Source organism: Pantherophis guttatus, chromosome 1 (assembly GCF_059756535.1).
Source record: "Pantherophis guttatus breed Tessera chromosome 1, ASM5975653v1, whole genome shotgun sequence".
In the NCBI taxonomy this organism is placed as follows: domain Eukaryota; kingdom Metazoa; phylum Chordata; class Lepidosauria; order Squamata; family Colubridae; genus Pantherophis; species Pantherophis guttatus.
The window spans coordinates 112,294,719-112,317,963 of record NC_142063.1 but is presented as its reverse complement, the minus strand read 5'-3'; the positions used below and the strand labels follow the sequence as shown (position 1 = coordinate 112,317,963).

The window sequence follows — 23,245 nt, the reverse complement described above, 5'->3', positions numbered from 1 at the left end:
CCTTCATTTTTACCATAATGGACACCATTTTCAGTATACTGCCCCACCCTTTGGCCTTTCTTCCGCGCCAAGGGTTTTTACCAAGATCATGGCCTCCCTTATAGCTCATATTTCTTCTATACCAGTCAGAACCATGTTTTACCTGGATGATATCCTCATCCTGTCCTCTTCTCTGACCCAGGCGATATTAGATGTCAATAAGACAATTACGATTTTACAGACCCATGGCTTTTCCATAAATTGGGCTAAAAGCCACTTAGTACCTACCGACCACATTCAGCATTTGGGGGCTGTCATCAACACAATCACAGTGGAGGTCTCCCTGTCCCCGGATCGACAATGCAGCCTATCCTCTCTTGCTAGTCGTTGCCGGCTTCGCAGGGCTGCTTCTTTGTCAGACCTCTCCACCTTGCTGGGGAAGATGGTGTCATCTTACGGGATCATTCCTTGGTCTCGCCTCCACAGCCGGGAGCTTCAATGGCTGCTGCTGCCCTACCAACGGAACCCATCGTCCCCCACCTCCCTGAAGGTCCAGCTTCCTCCATGTGTGGTCGATTTCTTGGCCTGGTGGACGTCTCCGGCGGTGGCCAAGGGTTCAAGGTTCCTCGAGCCCCAGCGAACCGTCATCACTACCGACGCGAGTCTCCATGGCTGGGGAGCTCATCTCGGCTCGAGCACGGCACAAGGGCGGTGGTCCTCCCAAGAAAGATCCCTCAACATCAATGTCCTAGAGCTTCGAGCAGTCTACCTGGCTCTTCTGAGCTTCGAAGCTCACGTCTTGGGTCGGGATGTGCTGGTCCTCACGGACAATATCTCGGCCAAGGCACATATAAACAGGCAGGGGGGCACTCGCTCAAGATTACTCATGAAGGAAGCTCTTCGGCTGGGGTTGTGGGCCGAGACCCACCTGATCTCGTTGCGAGTGGAACACATTGCAGGGAAGGACAACATCCACGCCGACGCTCTCAGCCACTTCCAACTGGATCCCACGGAATGGAGCATCCCGCACCACCTCTTCCACCAGATAACCCTTCGTTTCGGCCTTCCTCAGGTGGACCTGTTCGCCTCCAACGACAACCACCTATTACCTCGCTTTTATTCTCGGTTTCCCTCGACAACAGCAGAGGCGGTGGATGCTCTTCGCAACCCTTGGCCCCAGGGTCTTCTACTTTATGCATTTCCTCCTCTTCCTCTGATAGCCAAGGTGGTTCGCAAACTGTTGCAGGAGAAGGCAGAACTCATACTTCTTGCACCTCATTGGCCCCGCAGACCCTGGTTTGCGGACCTTGTATCTCTTTCAGTGGTCCCTCCGTGGCGGATTCCGGACGATCAGATTGTATTGCGTCAAGGCAACGTTCTTCATCCGGAACCCCAGTCTTATCATATAGCCGCCTGCAGGTTGAGCGGCTCTGTTTGATCAATTCCAACGTGTCCCCAGCTGCGATTCCCATTATCCTGGCGGCTCGACGACCCTCGACAGTTCGTATCTATGACTCAACATGGAAGGCCTTTCTTCGTTGGTGCTCCAAACACCATTTGGATGCCTCATCTGTTTCAGTGGTTCAAATTGTGGATTTTCTACAAGAAGGCTTCACCTCTGGGCTTTCGCCCAACACTCTACACCGCCAAGTCGCAGCCTTATCCTTGGTACTAGACCTTGGTCCCGAGAACTCACTATCCAAGGATCCTCTTATTCGTGCCTTTTTGAGGGGTGCTACCAACCTCCGTCCTCCGGTGGTTCACAGGTTCCCCACCTGGGACCTTAACAAGGTCCTCACCTCTCTCACCAAACCATCTTTTGAACCTCTCAGGGACGTCAACTTGAAGTTTTTATCCTTCAAAGTTTCCTTCTTGGTGGCGATCACTTCGGCCAGACGTATATCAGAGCTCACCTCTCTTTCAATTCGATCCCATCTCTGCGTCTTCCACAAGGACAGGGTGGTTCTCCGATTAGAACCTGCATTCATTCCAAAGGTTAATTCTACCTTCCACAGAACTCAGGAGCTCATCCTTCCAGACTTCTGCCCTTCTCCACATCATCACCTGGAGAAAGTCTGGCATACCCTTGACGTGCGCAGAGCTCTGAAGATTTATATATCCCGCACCTCGTCTTTTCGATGATCCGAAGCCCTCTTCATTTCCTTCCAGCCTTCGTCCATGGGGTCTCGAGTCATGGCTACCACGGTGGGACGTTGGCTCAGAGCTACGATCTCCACGGCATATGAGTCTCAATCCTTACCTGTTCCCTGTCGTATTACAGCACATTCCACCAGAAGTGCTTCCACATCAGCGGCTTGGGCGACCCAGGCTCTGCTGGAAGAGGTCTGTCGGGCGGCAACTTGGACCTCGGTGACACCCTTCATCCGGCATTACCGGTTGGACACTTACGCTTCCGCAGACGCCGTTTTCGGCAGAAGGGTGCTGCAGAGAGTTCGAACGGATCCCTCTCTATAGGACATGTGCTTTGGTATGTCCCACGTCTGACTGCCGTGACAGCTAATAGGAGAATGGGTGTTGTACTTACCTGATACGCTCCTTCTCTGTTCTGCTGTCACGGCAGTCAGCCCCACCCTGGTCGGTATAGGAGGGAGCTCCTGGGGAGGGTGGCTCTTTCACTTTTTCCTTTATATCTCTATAGACACGTCAGTCTACTGGACATCTTCGCCTCAAAACTGGAGCCAAGCAGGAAAGGGCGGAGCTTTGACTTCCAGTAGATTCGGTCCTATTGTCAGCCACCTGTCTATTACCCACATCTGACTGCCGTGACAGCAGAACAGAGAAGGGGTGTATCAGGTAAGTACAACGCCCATTTCATCTCCAGAAAAAGGGACATTGACTATTGGATTGCAGTTGGGATTGCTCCAACAGGATTTGATGAAAGATAAGATGTAGTTTCCAGTCATGCTCCACTGTTCTTGCTGCAGTACAGTTAGTGAGTAAAGGTGTCAGTACCAGACATATGGCTTGCTACACTCCTCCTTCCATACACTTATGCTTATGCACACAAACACGGTTTCGAGTTTATGTAAAAAAGGGAGAGCAGTTTCATTCTATTAACTGCACCAGATATTTGATTGCCCTTAATTAAGAGAATCTGGGAATTGCAGACTATTTTTAAAAATGGGGTTATCCAATTAAATACACTACAAATGACTTCCAATTTTTTCTCATAACCTTCCTTATGGAGAGAACATAAGGGTTGATTTGAAAAACACATTCTGTATGATAGAAAGACAAGTCACAGTTACACTGAGGTCCCTGTTGTATGGTTTAGGAAGAAAGTAAGAGCATAAAGATTATGTGCTTGGTGTACATTTGTGCAGATTGTACTATGTGTGGGTGTTGAGTAGGAGGAGTATATGCTGGGTATGTGAAAGCGTAGTCATTAGACAGTCTGTGCAAAGAGAGAAGCCATTTAGCTCTGAGTTGCTGAAGGAATATATGTACAATTTAAATGACACAGAATTACAGACATATTAACCTTTTCTCTAGTCTTAGAACAAAAATAAATAATGTTGCATTTTCTATCATCAGGTTTTCTGTTTGTCTTGCAAGTCCTATCTTGCAGGTCAGAATTGACTAGGAAAGTACATGAAAGGTTGCAAAAAGCTGGCTATAATAAGGATAGAAATATATTTTGCTGTTATGTGTTCTGATTTTGATTATATAACTGGAAATAGTCAATATTTAATCCAAATTTTAATTTACATTTAAATTCAGTCATTAAAATGGGAAAGTTTATATATTTTATATTAGGTAAACGGATTAAGTGTGACTTCTTTAGAGGCAACTTCCTGAGTATAGCACCCTCAACTATGGATTGCACCAGAGAGGCTAAACCAATTTCGTTGTATATATGATGTACAATGACAATAAAGGCTATATTACTCACATGCATCAACATAACTGATCACTGGCATCTGAGTCAGGATATCTGCTTGATTTCCAATGATCAAAAAGATTGAAATTTAATGAAATAATATTTTGGATATAGGTAATCCTTGACTTACAACAGCTCATTTAGTGACTGTTCAAAGTTACAGCAGTACTGAAAATAGTGAGTTATGACCGTTTTCCACACTTACAACTGTTGCAGTATCCCCATGGTCACATGATCAAAATTCAGACACTTGGTAACTAGTTCATATTTATGACACTGGGTCCCAGGATCATGTGATCACCTTTTGTGACCTTCTGACAAGCAAAGTCAATGGAGAAGCCAGATTCAGTTAACAACTTTGTCACTTACTTAACAATTACAGTGATTCACTTAATAACTGTGGCAAGAAAGGTCATAAAATGGGACAAAATTCACTTAACAAATGTCTCAGTTAGCAACAGAAATTTTGGGCTCAATTGTGGTCATAATTTGAGGACTACCTGTATTTTGGTATTATGTTTAAAGAGTTCTACTATATTTAAACTTTAAACTTATATAATTCACTTGAATCACTTGTTTCACTTGAATGCACCAAAGACAAATTCCTTGTGTATACAATCACACTTGGCCAATAAAGAATTCTATTCTATTCTATTCTATTCTATTCTATTCTATTCTATTCTATTCTATTCTATTCTATTCTATTCTATTCTATAAATGTATTTGAATATTAGTAGTTTGGGTTGGTAGTTGGGGTGTTGGTTTGAGCTCAGAGATTGGCAATTTGGTTTCAAACGTTTTGTCGCCATTCGAGGAGACATTGTCAGTGCTCTTTGAATTGTGCTTGTCTGTCAGAACACTGGCCTTTAAATACCTTCATATGTGATGCAAATTAGCATTAGTGTTGTTTGTTCACATGCTTCTGAGTCATGGTTTGGTTTTGGACTGTTTGATTGGCTAGTTGTTGTTACTGAGACGTGGTCCAATTTCTTGTGAGTTGATTGGTTATAGGATGCCTGTTTGTTCGTCATCAATGCTACCTTCGGGATTGCAGTTGATGGGGCCTTGTATAATTCAATAATTGTATAATTCACTTGTATAATTCAAACAGCATAAGTTTTACTGTCTGCCTTTTCTTGTAAAAAAATTGGAACCAAGATACTTAAAGGAGTATGTTTTTCTATTCCTTCTATGGCAATCCTATCCAATGGAACAGGGTGATTTTTTTTTAAAAAATTAATCTTTATTAATTATTTACAAATAAAAAAACATAATGTAATTATCAAACAGATATGAGTTATATATGGGTACACAACAAAACACATAAAGACAACCACATATAAAGACTAACCGGGGGTCATATCGATCCTCCAGATACCTATTCATAGTTACATCCCGGTAAATCTTTTTGTTCAGATAACATTGACTATTTTAAATACCAAACGCTATCTAATTATGACTAAGTATATATGTAATACTATATTGTTTACTCTATGGAACAGGGTGATTTTTGTGTCCTACCAGCTATCCAAAATTCAGTGGATTACCATAGATGAAAAGTACCATCAGAATGTGGAACCCAAGGAGATACATTACTCTTCTATACTGATCTTCCTTAGAAGGTTGAAGATAGTTTTGCTTCCACAAATAAGATAATGCAACTGATGTGTGATGGACTGGATTCTCTTGGCAAAATGACCGCTGTATTTTCACAGAGACCTTTTGAACAATGGATGCTCAAGAAACATCTACACCAGAGATTTATGCTTCTGGTGAATGAGATGCAATTGTTGGGAAAGTCCCTAATTAATGGCATTGTTATTAAGAGTATCCTAAGGAATGGTTTTATTATTAAGTGTCAAAAGAGGATATTTAATCCTGGATAGATCAGAGATAATGATTGGATATTTTGTGGTAGACTTCCTATGAATTAATTACAATAACAGATTGTTAACAGAGAGCTTTGAAGTTTAATTTAGTTGTTGATTAATCTGATATATATGTGTGTGTGTGTGTGTGTGTGTGTATGTATATATATGTATGTGTGTGTGTGTGTGTGTGTATGTGTGTATAATAGATCTATTTGCAAGGGGAGAAAACTATTATTGTAAAATATTTGTCAATTCTCAACTGAGGGGATAATATGTGTTTCTGTTTTTTGTCTTTTAATTTAAATTTTTTAATGTTTTTGTCTAGTTTGCTTTACTTTTGTAATTTTTTTCTGGTTTTTCTTTGGAGTTTGTATTAGAGCCGTTATGGCACAGTGGTTAGAGTGCAGTACCGCAGGCTAGTTCTGCTGACTACTGATTGCCAGCAGTTTGGCAGTTCAAGTCCCACCGGCTCAAGGTTGACTCAGCCTTCCATCCTTCCAAGGTTGGTAAAATGAGGACCCAGATTGTTGGGGGCAATATGCTGACTCTGTAAACTGCTTAGAGAGGGCTGTAAAGCACTGTGAAGTGGTGTGTATAAGTCTAAGTGCTATTGCTATTTTAATTTTCTGCATAAAAATAAAAAAACTAAAACTGCAGTAACAAACTGTAAAAGAATGGGTAATTGTTAAAAATGTTAATTTTCCAGAGTTATTATTAAGTAATTGTAAAATATGGGCATATATTTTTATCTGAAAACCTCTGCCCTTTTCCACGGTCTGGATGCATCTGAAGGCCTAGAAAAATAATTTGGAAATTCAGTAGTATGGAAATAATCAGTAAACTGTAAAAAGTCAGAGAGCAATTCTTCAGCACCAAGGATAGTTCTAAGTGAACACAGGTATTTCCATAGGAAATGTCAAATTTTAACATTAAAGGAATTTGAGTGGGTTTAGCAGTGAGATGGAAGTCCTTTGAAACAGAATTCAGCTTGTTTGGGTTCAGTTCCCTAGAAATACACTTGTAGAGCAATAATAGCCATAGATTACTTGTTACGTAGAAATTAGTTAATGCTGTAAGAGAGATGCAAAATGTGCCGTCAACACAAACTGTTTTCATAGTCTGAATTTACTATTTTTTCTCCAAATTTAATTCATATGTGATATGAAGGCAGAATGTTTCTGGTGTATTTTGTGATTGGGAAGCTTAGACTAAGGATTGCTGACATAGTTCAACTCTTCAGGATGGATATGTTTTGGAAGCAATAACAGAAGACTGAAATTAGGACACAAACTAAGGTGATAAATTAGCAGAGTACATGAAAAGAAATACAGTATGCTAAACTCCAGAGTGAAACTTTCGGGTTTGTAGAATGGTGAATGGAAACAATTTTAATATAGGCAATGTCATGTGCTTATTTGGAAGGTAACATAACGAAAGGTGTAGATTCAGACTTTAACTCATCATTTAGCGATAATTGATGTTCAACAGAAAAGCATGTTGTTTACATGCAGAAGATCAAAGAATCTAATGTTTTCTGTTAAAGGCTGAAGTAGTAGGTAATATGAAGGACTTCTGCCCTTCGACCCTAGCAAGTTTTTACCAAATTATGTAATATGAATTCTATTGTAATATGAATGAATATGAATAAGGACAGGAGTTAGATGCTTTTAGTAGAAATCAAGCTGGTTTTACTTACTTACGTAAAGTATGAAAATAATTGGAATACATTTAATTAGTCCACATTTAAAACCATGTTTAGAAATTATCATATCTACATTTAAGATAATCATTAGTCTGAAGGATGAAAAAGAGAAAATCAACTAAATAGTCTTCCAAAGCCATATCATCTTCTTCTGACTGAAAAACAACAATGGAACTATAATTTCTGAGCAATAAATAATTCTACACAATGGGAGCTCACATCCAAAGTAATAGCAGTTTTGTGAGTGTATAATTTGTATACAGTATTGGTAGAGAGGACTCAATTGGAGAAAAGCCTCTCTAGCTGTTCTTATAGACTAGTTAGATTCATGCATTGATAGGCAGTTGTCTTGCTACTTTGATCACTAATCATGTAGGCTTTAATAGTCATAATTGGCACCTTGAAATTCAGGCAGAAGTAAATAGATAATTAGGGCAATTGGAATAATAGCAATGTTACCTATGTTTTATATAAATCACATCAGAATTTTTTCCACCTTTAAGATAACATATAAGCTGTGCAACTGAAAAACAAACTGAAATCTTTTAGGGAAAATAACAATAAAAACTTACAATAATATGATTGTATGTCTCGATGGGTCGGACACGACTTTGCAACTAACAACAACATGAAGATACACACCTTCAAATTCTCCATAGTGGTGGAGATAGCATCCAGGAATGGGTAGATCTCGTCTGCTTAGCTGATTGGACTGAGTCTGTCAGAGCTGTCAGGACACGCCTCTGTTGCTGGGCTCTGCAGCTTTTGACTCAGTCCCTCAGCTAGGACAGACATGTCAAGGCTCTCTCCCAACTTGACAGGAGCATTCCTGGATCCTTTCTTCACTATACTAACTTCAAATTCATGAGTGTTTTACCCAGATGACTCCCAAAACATCTGGTTTAGTCGCTGGGGCCACCACAGCGTTGAGGGCTTCGGCTTGAGCCACTGGACAATTGACTTCTTGGCTGTCAGGGCAGCTGTCAGGGGTTTCTTCCACACAGCTAGCCCGGATTGCATTAATGGCTTGCAAACTCCTTTCCAAGAGATAGTATAGCTTCTGTGCTCCTATTTTAACCACCATGGTTAAGCGGAGCTTTTGCACTCCCATTCTGACAGCCAGGAAAACCGAAAAGTGGAACTTTTGTGCTCCCCCCACCTTTTTTACTGCGCAGCGGAGCTTTCATGCTCTCAATTTGACAGCCAGGGAGGCTGCTTGGTGGAGCTTTCACGCTCCCACCGTTGATTGAGTCGGGCGGCCATTACAGGAGCTTTGTGTTTCGAGAACTGCTCTGTGCTGCAGCACCCACCTCTGGGAAGCGTTTTGAACGGCGCAAAGAGCGGCAGTGGAGCTTCGTGCTCCCATTGTGCCCTGACCACCAGGCCACTGACTGGAGCAGTAGCTACGACCCGAACAGCCGCACAGTGGTTTTACACAGAGCTTCACACTCCCATTAAAGGAAAAAAGCCGCGGATCGCCATCTGAAGGGGCTTCAGAGCTCTGTTTTGAACTGCCCACCGCTGAGCAGAGTGGAGCTTCGTGCTCCCATTTTATTTAACAAAGAACACTTTTTAGCTGGCCAAGAGTTCTCCTATAGGCTTCAGGACCGTTGTGCTCAAACAGCATAGACCTGCCAGAGACCCTGTAAGCCTTCTTCAAAGGAAGAAAAGGGCATAAAAAAGGCAGGATTTAAAATGTTGGATGAGGCGGTAGCTAGTGGCAGCGCAGGAACAAGACCTGCTGAGACAGCAGCCACCAAGACAACTGCCTCAAAAAGGGCAAGGTCTGGACACAGATCTAAAGTTTGAGGCAAGGCTGCAGACACTAGCAAGGGCTCTAAGGCAGCCAAAAAAGACAAGAGGCGCAGAGATAAAGCCCTGGTGTATCTGTCACAGGCAGGGTAGATAAAAATCAATGATTTTTTTAAAAAAAATAAAAATCAGATTTTTTTTGAATTAAATCGGATTTTTTTGATTTAAATCGGATTTTTTTGATTTAAATCGGATTTTTTTGATTTTTATCAAATTTATTTTAATAAAATGCTTTGGGAGTAAAAATCTATCTAAAGATAGTTTTCTATTTAAGATACATTAATAATTTAGTTTAATCAGCATGAAATGGACCTTAGTTATGTAGCATGAGGCTGTATATTCTGCAATATTGGGACTGTTGGTGAGTCAACAGCGGGTCAGAGGAGGAGCCGGTGCCAGAAAAGAGATGTCAGCTGCTCTTTAAAAATTATGATTTAAATCGAGTTGATTTAAATCAAATCCACCCTGGTCACAGGAAAGGCAGACCAGCCACAGGGACTGAGTTCAGAGAGAGAGAGAGAGAACAGTGTCCTTGGCCCTGCTCTCTCAGTTGCTAGGAAAAATAGTGTCCACCATCTCCATCATTCCGTGGACACGCCTGCACACTAGAGATCTTCAAGAGTTTCTTTTACCTGTCCAGAGGTCAGGCAGGAGCAGCTCACCAGCCAGGGTCAGCGTCCCAAAGGAGGTAATCTGGTCCCTCAACTGGTGGATGTCCCCAGCTATCACCAAGGGCTGCCAGTTCAAGGAGCCGGAGTGCCTCACTGTCACGACGGATGCCAGCCTCTTCGATCTCCAGTCGCAGATGGCTCAGGGGCAGTGGACCCAGAAGGACCAGACCCTAAACATCAACTGCTTGGAGCTCAGGGCAGTTTACCTTGCCCTCCAACACTTCCAGCAGTCGGTCTCCGGAAAACACATCTTAGTGCTGATGGACAACGTGGTGGGGGGGACCCACTCCAGGTCCCTCATGCTGGAGGCCAGGCGGCTGGGACTCTGGGCGGAGAAGCACCTGTTATCTGTCACAGTGGAGCACATATCTGAGGTGTCAAACATGCAGGCGGACTGGCTCAGCAGAGTATCCATCGACCACGCCGAGTGGCGCCTGTAACCATCCCTCTTCTGGGAACTGGTGGACCATTTTGGCCTCCCAGAGGCAGATATGTTCGCCACTCCAGACAATTCTCAACTACCAAGGTTTTACTCCAGGTTCCCGGCACCGGGGGCGGAGGGAGTCAATGCTCTCCACAACCTGTGGCCTCTGGGGTTTTTGTATGCCTTCCCTCCTCTTCCCCTTATTCCAAGGGTGATACGAAAGATCCTGGAGGAGAAGGCAGAGGTCCTACCTCTGGCCCCACACTGGCCCAGAAGGCCTTGGTTTCCCAACCTCGTAAACCTCTTGGTGGCCTGACCTTGGAGGATCCCTTAGAGCGAGGCCTCACTCAACCAGGGGGCATTGGTCCACCCGGACCCACAATGGCTCCATCTGACTGCCTGGCGCTTGAGTGAAGTGCTCTGAGGGAGGGCAGTTTTTCCTCCAAGGTCATCAAGTCAATTCAAGCCTCCAGGATACCCACTGAACGTATATACATCACCACTTGGAGGGCCTTTTGTACCTGGTGTGCCAAGACGAGTATTTCTCCCATGGAGGTGATGATATCCCAAATCCTGGAGTTTCTCCAGGATGGACTAGATAAAGGGATGTCGCCTAACACCATCAGGAGGCAGGTGGCAGCGCTGTCCTCGGTGTTGGCATGCGGATCTCTGGAGTCCGCAGATTCCTCAGAGGCGCGACCAATTTATGTCCCCCTGTGGTGTCCCCCCGTGGTGCACAGGTACCCGACATGGGACCTGCCTAGGGTCTTGAACTCCCTCACTGGAGCCCCATACGAACCATTGCGATCTGCTAGCTTGTGCTATCTGACATGTAAGGTGGCGTTCCTCGTGGCCATTACATCGACCAGGAGGGTGTCTGAGCTGGTGGCTCTGTCCGTGAGACAGGACCTCTGTGTTTTTCACACAGATAGAGTGACTTTGCAGCTGGATCCCTCCTTCATAGCCAAGGTGAACACCTGGTTTCACAGGGCACAGGAACTGATGTTGCCTAACTTCTGCCCTCATCCAGTCCACCCCTTGGAAAAAAGATGACACACCTTGGACGTAAGGAGGGCTCTCCGCATCTGTGTCAGATGGATTGCTGACCTAAGGAAGACAGAGGCCCTGTTTGTCTCGTTCCAACCAGCCACGTTGGGCAACAGAGTCACCCCTTCCACGGTGGGACGCTGGCTCTGATCAACCATTGCCAAGGCCTATGACCTGCAGACCCTTCTGAGACCTTCCCGGATAACAGCACACTCCACCCGAAGCGCGACTGTGACTGCGGCATGGGCAATACAGGCCTCTATAGAGGAGGTCTGTCATGCAGCTACTTGGTCCTCTCCTTCCCCTTTCATCAACCACTAGACATCTTCGCCTCAGCGGAGGCTGCATTTGGCTGGGGAGTGCTTCAGCATGTCCATATGGAGGAGGGGACCTCAACCTAGATTGCAACCCACCCGTAAGGACAGCCAGCTTTGGTATGTCCCATTCCTGGATGCTATCTCCACCATTTTGGAGAAGGGGCATTGGTCTTACCTGATACGCTCCTTCTCGTTGGGTGGAGATAGCGTCCAGCCTCACCCTAAAGATCATCTGGTCCTCGGTCCAGATCGGAAAGGATCTTTGGGGCCAACATGTCGAGTCTGTCACTTAGTCTTCGCGAAAAGCTGGGGAGCCCTAGCAACAGAGGCGTGTCCTAACAGCTCTGACAGACTCAGTCCGATCAGCTAAGCAGACGAGATCAACCCATTCCTGGATGCTACATATCTCCACCCAACGAGAAGGAGCGTATCAGATAAGACCAACGCCCCCTTTGTTGAAGCACCTTTTGCTTTTATGACATTGTTCAGTCTTTTGAGGTAGGAACCTATCAAAATGGGACACTTTGTCTTAGGAATCTTTGCTCATTCTTCCTTACAAAAGCACTCTAAAACTGTTAGATTGCAATGGAATTTCCTGAACATAGCCCTCTTCAAGTCACCCCAGACATTTTCAATTGGAATCAGGTCCGGTTTCTGGCTCAGTCATCCCAAAACTTTGATCTTCTAGTGAAACTATTCTTTTGTTGATGTGGGACATTGTCATATTGAAAGATGAAATCCATCTTCAGCATTTTAGCAGAGGCCTGAAGGTTTTGTGCCAAAATTGATTGATATTTGGAACTGTTCATGATTCCCCCCACCTTGATTAAAGCCATATTTTGGGATAAAGAAAAACAGCCCAAAAGCATAATACTGCCACCACCATGTTTCACTGTGGGTATGGTGTATTTTTGGTGATGCACAGTGTTGTTTTTGCACCAAATATACTTTCTGGAATTATGGCCAGAAAGTTCAACCTTGATCTTGTCAGACCCTAACACATTATCCAACATGCTCCTTTAACGTTGCTGTAGGCCTTTTAGCAGCCTCTCAGCCAGTTTTCTCTTGTTTTTTCATTAGTTATGGAGGGACATCCAATTCTTGATAATATCACTGTTGTGCCATATTTTCTCCACTTGTTGATGACTGTCTTCCTGTGTTCTGTGGTATATTCAATGCCTTAGAAATGTTTTTGTACCCTTCTCCTGACTGATACTTTCTAACAATAAGATTTCTCTGATACTTCGTAAGCTCTTTGCCGACTATCAGAGGCAACTGAGTAAATTTCGGAAAAATCATACTAGAACAGCTGAACTTTATATGGGCTTGATCAGGAGCCATGGTGGTGCAGTGGTTAGAATGCAGTATTGCAGGCTAATCCTATTGACTCCCGATTGCTGGCAGTTTGAATCTCAGCAGCTCAAGGTTGACTCATCCTTCCATCCTTCCAAGGTGGGTAAAATGAGGACCCAGATTGTTGGGCTGACTCTGTAAACCACTTAGAAAGGGCTGTAAAGCACTGTGAAGCGGTATATAAGTCTAAATGCTATTGCTATTGTTATCAGAGTCACTTTAATTGATGTATTGACTATTATTTAACATCAGTTTGAATCGGATTGGTTAATTCCGAACACTGCCATATCCCTACTTATAAGAGAGTGTGCACACTTATGCAGCCATATTATTCTCATTTTTAAAATTATTTTCGCCCCTAAAAGATTCCAGTTTCTTTTTCAACTGAATTGTATAGCTTATATGTTATAAAAAGGGGGAAATTCTGAAATGATTTATGTTAGTCATACACACACATATATCTATCAGGATTGTTTCTTGGTTTTTTATATCCACTTTATAATGGCTCAACCACCTGATCTTATCAATAAACTACATCTTCCTAAATATCAGTATGTAGCTGTGCAAATGAACTTAGTGCTACATGAATCAGCTCAACAAAATAGAACAATTTCTACCCCAGTTCCTAATCTCCAAATAAGTTGGGGTTTGTGAGTCGTTATTTTGACAAAAGAGATGGCCTAGTGGGCAGACTCTTTCTGACATATTTATGCTCTAAATTGAAGAATTATGCTACCATTATTGAGTCCTGGCTTTGAGGATCTATGCTGCAAGTTGCAACAAATCATGAAATTTGCTTCCTCTGCATGTGAGGGAGTGAAAATGGGGTTACTGTCTGCTCTTTTCAAAAGTAGCTGTAGTTCTACAGACAAGCTTCCCCTTACTTCCAGTTCCCCTAAACATGCATCCATTCCCTCAGAACTATACCCACAGACATTCAAGCCAATGACCCAGCTGCCCTGGTATTTGAGCCACACTCTAGTGTTTTTAAGGATGTACTGATGTCCAGACGCAGCCTTACCTGCCCAGTCAATTTACAAAAGCAAATTGTAAGGCAGAATGGGAACAGGGATATGTGTAGCAGGAAAGCAAGTGGATATAATGTCTGACAATTGGCAGCTATTACAAGCAGGCAAGAGGACTTTATTCAGCTGCCAGGACCATAAGCTATGGTGAGCAGATGTTTAAATTAATCCAGATTTGCCTTTTTTAAAAGATTTTTTAATCTAAATTTATAAATATTTATATATATATTTATAAATAACACAAAGTGGTAAACATATCTAATGCTTCTTCCAGCTCCTATTTTCTTCAAAACTAAGAAGTGCAGAAAACACTTCTTAATGAAGGATTCACCACCACCACCCTGCCCCCTTCTCTGGCACTTCTCTGTTTGGCCACAATAAAACAGCCATAGGCCATGTAACATGATTCCTTGAGAGAACAGTACACTGAATTGATTAGTTAATACTCAAGAATTTTCAGACTTCTGACTAATGTGCTCTATTACACTTAAGGAAAACTGTAAAAACAGGAAACTTAAGACTTGTGCTTCATTGTTAGCCCCACTAGATAGATAGATAGATAAAAATCAACTCCATGGAAAAATTAAAATTACTTTAATTGAAATTAGCTACTTTCTAATTTATCTAGAGCTGGGGTCCCCAGGCTGTGACCCACTATTGGTGGGCCAACACGCATCCGCATCTCAACTCACACGAGTGGCGGACTGGTGTGCACGCACTGGCCTACCACTTGCACGGGCCAGTTCCCCTCTCTCTCCCCCCTCCCGCCGGGCCACCAAGCCATAAAGTTGGGGACCGCTGATCTAGAGGTTCTATACTTTTAAAAAATTCAGCCTCTTGTACAACAGCCTTTGCATATCTCATCAAAGTCATCTTCCTTATTCTCTACATTCTTGTTATCCAGTTCTATATGGGATTATTCTGTCAAGGAGATTTCCCCCCTTTCCTCCCTCCCTCTCTTAAAAGGGACAGGTGAACATCAATCCATTTCATTTAATCCTTCTTTACATCTGGGAAATTAAGAAAAGCTATTCAGAGGAAAAGAAAATTCTAATTGATATTAGAATAATCTAATTTAATGGAACCTGCCAGAAAACATTGGCTATAAGGAAAAGTATACTGCTGGATAATAAGGCTATATTAAGTATATAAAACCTTTGAAACCATGTTTTAGGAACTTTGAAGAGTTCTAGTGTTACATTTTGCTCAGGCAGTATTTTATTTTTGCTTGATTTTCTGTTTTATTATCAACAATTTTGGTGAGTGTTTACCTATTCAGTTTTGGCTAAGCATTCATCATAGGTCAGACAGAAACCTAAAAAAATAGGTTCTATAATTGTAGGAAGCCACAGTCCTACAATTCTAATCTTCCTTCATTTTTCTAATACTTTCATGAATTTATGTTTGTGATGATTAGTTGGGATATGCCTTCTGTTTTGCAATTGATAATGGGAAAATATTAAAAATGAATGAAGAAACTAGTTCCATAGGTAAACATGTTTGCAAAATCTTATGCATTAGAAATGTGAACTGTTTTCTGCTAGTAGCTAGTGTTCCAAGAAACAAACACTTGGGGACTTGGAAAGAAACCTGGTGGGAAGAGAACATGTATACTTTCTATATGCAACATTTTGCACATGTTTATTATGCCACATCCCTTAAATCAGTGAAATCTTTTCTCCTAAAAGAATTTCTCGAGGCCATTAATTTTGGAAAGATATTTTAAAAGTAGGATGGCGAGAGCTGTACACAATATTCCAAGTAGTATGTATAAAAGTGTGTGTGTGTACATAGAATACAGTGTGTGTATGTGTGTAATTTAAAAAATAAATTATATGGCCACCTAATTCACTCTCAGTGATTCTGGCCTGTTTACAAACATAAAAACCCAATATAAAAACAATAAAAAACAATAAACACTCCCTGGTGACAACAATCAGTCACTCAGATAAGCTACTTGATGGACTCCAGTCCACTCGGAGTTCCCCAGACCATTGGGAAAATCAGGTCTTCAGGACCTTGTGAATGAGTGATAAAGTGAGAGCCAATCTTATCTCCGCAAAGATGGTGTTCCACATGGAGGAAACCACCACAAAGAAGTCCATTATTCTTTGTCCCACTAGAACAGGGGTCCCCAATCCCCGGGCCATGGACCAGTACTATTCCGTGGCCTGTTTGGAACTGAGCCACACAGCTGGAGGTGAGCAGCAGCTGAATAAGTGAAACTGAAACCATCCCCCTCCCAGTCCATGGAAAAATTGTCTTCCACGAAACTGGTCCCTGGTGCCAAAAAGGTTGGGGACTGATGCACTAGACTAGAGGGACTTCCTTAGGACACCTGTAGTATTCCATACTAAGCAGTTTCTGAAATTCTGTCAACTTTGGAATTATAACCCAGAGAGCAAGATATTTCAGTCTTTGCTTAAGATTTCTTTTAGCACTCAATGTTTTAACTCAAAAAAGAAAACAAACCTCTGCCTTGAATTTTAGTTTTCCTATATGCATTATATTCAGGATGTTGAGACTTTTTTCAAACAGATAGGAACTTGTTTTCTGAAACCCCTGATCTGCAGAATAATTGATATGGCATTTTTTTCACAGGAAAACATGCTTCACCTTTTCAGCTGTACTTTAGAAAAACTGCTGTGGATAACCTGGCTGAATTCAAGTGATTTTTCCCACCTTAGCTTCTCTTTAAAGTTAAGAAATATGCATAAAACCATAGAAATCCTTTGAACTTAGGCTAATGTTGGACTTTTTAAAAAGCCATGTGTAATGTAAAAAACATAAAATCAATCATGATGCTCAAAACATCATGCCAGAAATAGCGTTGGTATAAAACCAGTAAATTTTGTTCTGAACAGAGAACAAAATTTTCAAAACACAAAATGCTTTGTTTTCAACTGTGTATTTTTAAAATGCTTTTTTGAACATATAGTGTTTTGACTTGAAACAGTTTGTATAGCTCCGTTTGAAACAAACAATAAGAGAAAATTCCCAAAATCAGAAATTTTTGTTCAAAGTGGAAAGCTGTCTTTCAGTTTTAGTTTCCCTTGCATTTATTGGAATTGAAAAGACTTAACCTTTTTTGCCTTGAACAACTACAACGAGGGAAGATTTTAGCAGAAAGCTATGGAGAGTTTGTTGCTGCAGCTCAGGGTTTACAGTATGTAAACGCTAACTGCAGTAGCTAACTTTGCTTCTGCTGCTGCTAGCATTTTGTCACTTTTATTAAGGCTCAGGATGTTACAGTCTTTAGCATATGAGAGAAGTGGGGTTTATTCACTCATTTTCTGCTATCTTTCTACAAAGTTTAGAAAACATCCACCTGGAGAAGCTTCAGCAGAAATCTATGACTCAATCTGCATGTTTCCTGGTGGTAGTTTGTAATGCAGTTTCAGACACTTTAGCATATTCCCTTCTGAAGATGATGATGTCCGTCCATCTGTTTGAAGAGGACCTTGACATCTAACAGGTTGTGGGCTGTCCACGGTGTGTCTGCAGGTGGCTGATAAGGCCTATATGGGCACAAAATGTTCTGCCACATGTCGGGCAGACATGTGTGGGCACATTGTTGCAGCATTTGAAGCTCTGGCTTTGCGGAGTGCTTGCTTCTCTTGTGCTATGGTTGTTCTTCTGTATTCAAATGTCTGGCAGCCTTGGTGGATCAACGTGTGCCATGTTGATCGATCTTGTGCCAGGGTTTCCCAGGAGGTGGTGTCAATATCCAGGGACTTGGAGGAGGCTTTCAACGTGTCTTTGTATCGCTTCCTTTGTCCCCCGTGCGATCGTTTTCCTTGAGACAGCTCACCACAGAGGAACTGTTTAGGGATGAGGTGGTTTGGCATCCTTGCAACATGGCTTGCCCAGCATGTCTGGGCTTTCATCAGCAGGGTGTGAACTGATGGCAGGCCTTCTCTGGAGAGGACTTCTGTGTCTGGCACCTTGTCTTGCCACCGGATCCTCATAAATCTGCGAAGGCAGGTCATGTGGAAGTGGTTCAATTGCTTAGCATGCTTTCTGTATACAGTCCACGTCTCACTGGCATACATCAGGGTAGTTAGCACTACTGCTCGGTAGACTTTGAGCTTTGTAGCAGGCTTATTCCTCGGTGGTCCCACACGTTGGTCAGTAGTCCACCAAATGCAGAGCTTGCCTTGGCAATTCTGCAATTGACCTCAATGTCAATTGTCACTCTGCAGGAGAGGATGCTGCCAAGATATGTAAATTGGTCCACTGCTTGCAGCTTTTGTCCCTTCACTGGTGAATGTTGGGCTTTTGGAGTTGGCTGATGCATCACTTCGGTCTTCTTTGTGTTGATGAGGAGGCCGAAGTTGTCGCATGCTGCTGCAAATTTGTCCACACTGGCTTGCATTTCCTGCTCTGATCCAGCATTCAGGGCACAATCGTTAGCAAAAAGGAGATCTCGTATCACAGTCTCCTTTATCTTGGTGACAGCCTGGAGTCTTTGCAAGTTGAACAGTTTCCCATCAGTCCTGTATCTCAGGCTAACTCCCAAGGAACTGTTCTGGAAGGCGTCTGACAGCATGGCTGAAAACATTAGGCTGAACAGGGTTAGTGCCAACACGCAACCTTGCTTGACGCTGTTTGTAATGGGAAAGGCCTCTGAAGCTTCTCCATCGTCCAAAACATGAGCCATCATGCTGTCATGGAACTGATGTACCATTAGGATGAATCTATCAGGGCATCCAAACTTCGACATGATGTGCCACAGACCTTCACGACTGAAAGTGTCAAAAGCCTTGATGAGATCCACGAAGATACAACAAAGGTTGTGGCAGGCAGATTGATTTGAGAGAATGATTTGAAACATCACAGTAGCATCCCTTAACTATATGCCATTAAAAATTATGTCCAAAGTTCAGAAAAAGAAGGGTTTTCTTCTGAGTAAGTCTGGGCTAAAATGCCCCTCCCCAAATAAGCAAAAAACATTTGTGAAAGATGAAATCATATCCTTGAAGGCAGAACAATCTTCAGATTGTGAAAATGCATGTTGTGAGAAAGAAAGAATTCTATTCATGAGCTTTAAAATAGCAGCCTGAAGACTGATGATGTTTTATACATATCCTAATTGCAGATTTCCTCTTGAATTGCTTATGGTTAGAGTATGCCATCTGGTGTTCTTCTGAATATAGAGAGTAGTGATATGAGTAGCTGTAATTAATGTAATATAGATTAGGGATTCAGTATTTCTTGTTTTCATGTCTTTCAAGTAAGACAATAAGCAGGGCATTCTTTTGGTTTTTTGATGCTAAGAAATAAATACGTTTATAATCATATGTTTGAAGTGTGTACCACGAAGTGTCCATACTGGAAAGATTCCTGAGAATGACAGCTTCTCATAGCTATGGATATGTTTTTTAAATTACTCCTTTTAATGAAGTATATACAGGTTTAAACTACTTTATTCAATCCTAGTGTGGGATGGTACCCATTAAAAAGTGCTGTTAAACTAGACCAAAGCTCTTTGTCGCACAACATTGTATCTCTTGCTGCTTAAACAATGCCTAAGGAAAGCCCACATGATACGATTGCCATAATATTTTTTGCTTCCATCCTGCAACAGCTGTCATTCAAAGGGAACACTACTATTGACCGTAGAATATGTTCCATCTGAGACTAGATTTTTCTAGATACAAGTAACAATGTCAAATATTCCTTGCCAAACTAAATGTAGTCATGATCCCTCTGGGTTTTTTTTTATGTCTTAGACTCATTCATATAAAGGATGGGCAGACACTCACTCACTCATCACTCTCTTCATTCTGGAAAGAAGTATATATTAGTAGTTTAGTCCTGAAAAATATTCCTTCACTTTTGTAACACAAATATTAAATAGTGACATGTAAGTATGGAAACTCAGACTTGGTAACTTGAAATAAATTATAGTGCTAGCTATCAGAGACAGAGCTGCTCATGCATATCTAACCCTTCCCAGTCACTTTGTTTACCATCCCTGGCTGACGTGCAATATTGCAGAAAAGGGATTGCCTATCCTGGTTACCTAGATCTGTAGCCTACTGTATAATTTACCAGTTCAGATAGTTGGTAAGAGCCATGCTTCTACAAACTCCTTCCATGAGTGAATGTGGTTCCATCCATACTTTGTTTAGGATATCATATGGGCCAGACAGAGAAGTGTGCTTAACATGCTAAAGAATCTATAGGCAGAACTTTCTGTAGTTTTTTAGCTATGCCCGTGTGGGAAAGAGGACCCAGAGGGCATTATTATAGCAGTAGGCATGTAATACCACTTTTTGTGTGAGGGTGGAGATTTGTTCTTCGAGCTTGTGCGTTCTAAACATTTTGTTACCAGGTTAGGTAATATTTTCAGCAGAGTTTAGGGGATGTCAGTGTTCCTCTGTTTGTAAGGGCTTGGTGTGGTCAGTAGGTTTTTGTAATGGGGAGGTCACATCAGGTGAGGGTTTTGTCTAAACCTCAAATGGACTCAGTTTTCAGCTATAATGCTTAAAATAATGTGACGTTCTGTATGAAAATAGCAACTTCAACAGTATAACATATCATTGGAACCACAAATATCAGTAACATGCTGGCATTCCCTAATCCTTCTGTGGTTATTAACATCACAAATAAAGGATTTATTAAACTATTTGATTTAGTTATATGCAGTCTCTTTTATGGTGAAATGGGCTTAGAAGCGAACAGTATACAAATAATACTTGCAAGCAATCAGTTTTCTGTCAAAAAATTTTGCCTCTTGATCAGGGGTTCTAGGCATTTTTTAACAGGTTCCATAGCCCGATAATGTTTGAAAACGTCTGGTTTAGATAAAATTATCGTTAATCAACTATTTGTGAAGAGATTACATTGTTCTTTGTCTCTGCTCATTATCTTGAATAAATTTATTATACAGGCAGGGTATACATATTGGGTTAAACCAAAATATTATTTTATTATTTGAAGATATAAGTTGTGTAATAACGTTACTGATCCTGACAGAAATTTTCTTCAGAAAAAAACAGATTATATGAAATATACACATATACTATGTGTTTCCATTAACATAGTAAATGTATAATTTTAACAATTCTTTATCCATTGTAAGCCACCTATTGTCATATATGTTAAATGGGAAGATATACATTGGGTGAATAAATGAATAAATTAAATTTATATAGCCACCTATCTCATGAGAATTGAGTTAGTAGAACTGTTTTGTTTGTATGTTTGTTTGTTTGTTTGTTTGTTTGTTTGTTTGTTTGTTATGATTTGGGTTCAGTGGTTAAAAATAAATTGTTATACTTATTCAGTACTTATTTACTACAGATTTATTTAGATTGCATTTTACCCATAGTTTGACCACCTGTTAAAATAAAGCATATACTATTTGTGTTTTAGAAGCAATTAAGTATATTAAAAAAATCCACCCAGAAGGCATACATTTTTTCTCATCTCTTATTTCCAAAAATGTCTGTATACATACATGTATACAGTTCTATAGGGTTTTTCTTTTTAAATACATTATTCTCTGGCTCATTATGAAATTATATGAACTCCTGTGCAAGTTTCTAATGTTTTAATAGAGTATTCAAGAAGAATTTTGCAGTTTTTTTTATGAGGTCTTGGTCCTCTCCAGTAGTGAAAACTTGAATAAGCAAGGATCAATACTAAACATTCAATATTCCACTCAAGGTATCATCAAAGAGGAAACTGCATCTCCCTCAAAACTGGCAAGTGAAGTTACTATGCACAAACAGACAGCAAACCCTGTACTCACTTGCATTGATGATGTTACCTAGTTGGGTAGTGAAACATTGACAAGCCAACAACCAAGCTCCAAGAGCCCCAAGAACTTTGTAATTCAGTCCTGAGCTGCATATATTCCCTTCTATTGGAATTCTTATTTTACCCAGACCATTGGTTCATTTTGTTAATTCCTACTGCTGATGGGATCTAGAAGAAGAGCCTTCTCTTCTGTAGTGTTTGTTCTCTGGAGCATCCTGCCCCCAGGGGGTGAGGTTTGCCCCCACCTCACCCCTGGGGGCAGGATGTTCCAGAGGCCTGATACTACAGCAAAGAAGGCTCTTCTTCTGGATCCCATCAGCCAGAGTTCCTTAAATGACTGGATCCATAGCCGGCCTCCCCTGCCAGCATGAGTAGGGCGGGCTTGTCTTAGCTGGATGAGATGGCTCATCAAGTAACTTGGACCCTGCCATGGAAAGCTTTAAAAATCATAACCAACACCTTGAACTGCACCCATAAGCAAACTATCAGCCAGTGCAGCTCACGAGACAGTGCTGTAGCATAGGCCATTCTATGGGACCCAAAGACTAATTGTGCTGCTGCACTTTGTATTTAGTTGAGGCTTCCAAATGCATTTCAAGGGTAGCCCCATGTATTGCTCATTGCAACAATCCAGATGAGAGATGACTAGGGCTTGAGTGACTAAGTGTATAGAGTCTGATCTAAGAAAGGCTGCAACTGGTGCATAAATTGAAGCTCTCCAAAGCTCTCCTAGCCATGACCATCACCTGCTAGATTTCCTGTGGAAGAGACAAAATTGCTTCACTGCTGTTCTTTCTCTTGGTATTTTTCTCAATATGATAACACTGCATCATCTTATTTTCTTTCCTTTATCCCATAGTCTTTTGGCCAAATAAGGATATAGAAAGAAGTGGATAAATTATGCTCCCCATTTCACATGCTTGGAGAAATCTTTGCATTGTTGAACAGAGGAGTGGCAGTAATGATGGTAATAACAGTCTATTAACAAATATTCACTGAGCTGCTTTTTTCTTCTCCCTGGGATTTTCAGTGGCTACAGGGTGAATATGCTGGTTCCTCCTTCATTCACAAAGTCTACATCCATGGATACAGACTTTCCCAATAAAGCTTCTTGTGACAGAAGAATGTGCTTCTACTGGATTACATGCTCTACATGCTATGTAAGCATATCTTGATCTCAGTTTTCTCTTTCCTTTGTCTAAAGCTACAGTTCTGCATGGTTTTCTGTTCCATAACTTAAGATAGAATTTTCATAATTTTGTTCATGGAGACTGATGGTGAAAGATTAGTCAACTAACTTACCTTAACCATTTTACTGTGTTCATAATTATAGGTCTTCTCCAATGGTGGGTTTCAACCGGTGTTACCACCGGTTC

At 41.5% G+C, this 23,245-nt stretch overlaps 1 protein-coding gene across 5 annotated transcripts in view; it reads left to right on the top strand.

The window, feature by feature from the left end:
• The window catches only part of DAGLA (diacylglycerol lipase alpha), a 92,829-nt gene that overhangs the window by 28,612 nt on the left and 40,972 nt on the right, over window positions 1-23,245 (top strand). For 4 of the 5 annotated variants that reach the window (XM_034420184.3, XM_034420186.3, XM_034420185.2 and 1 more), the window contains exon 2: window positions 22,900-23,029. The exons of the other annotated variant lie outside the window; for it this stretch is intronic. The gene's annotated coding sequence lies outside the window, so the exon portion shown is untranslated. The remainder of the gene's footprint in view (window positions 1-22,899; window positions 23,030-23,245) is intronic. 5 annotated transcript variants of the gene reach the window in all.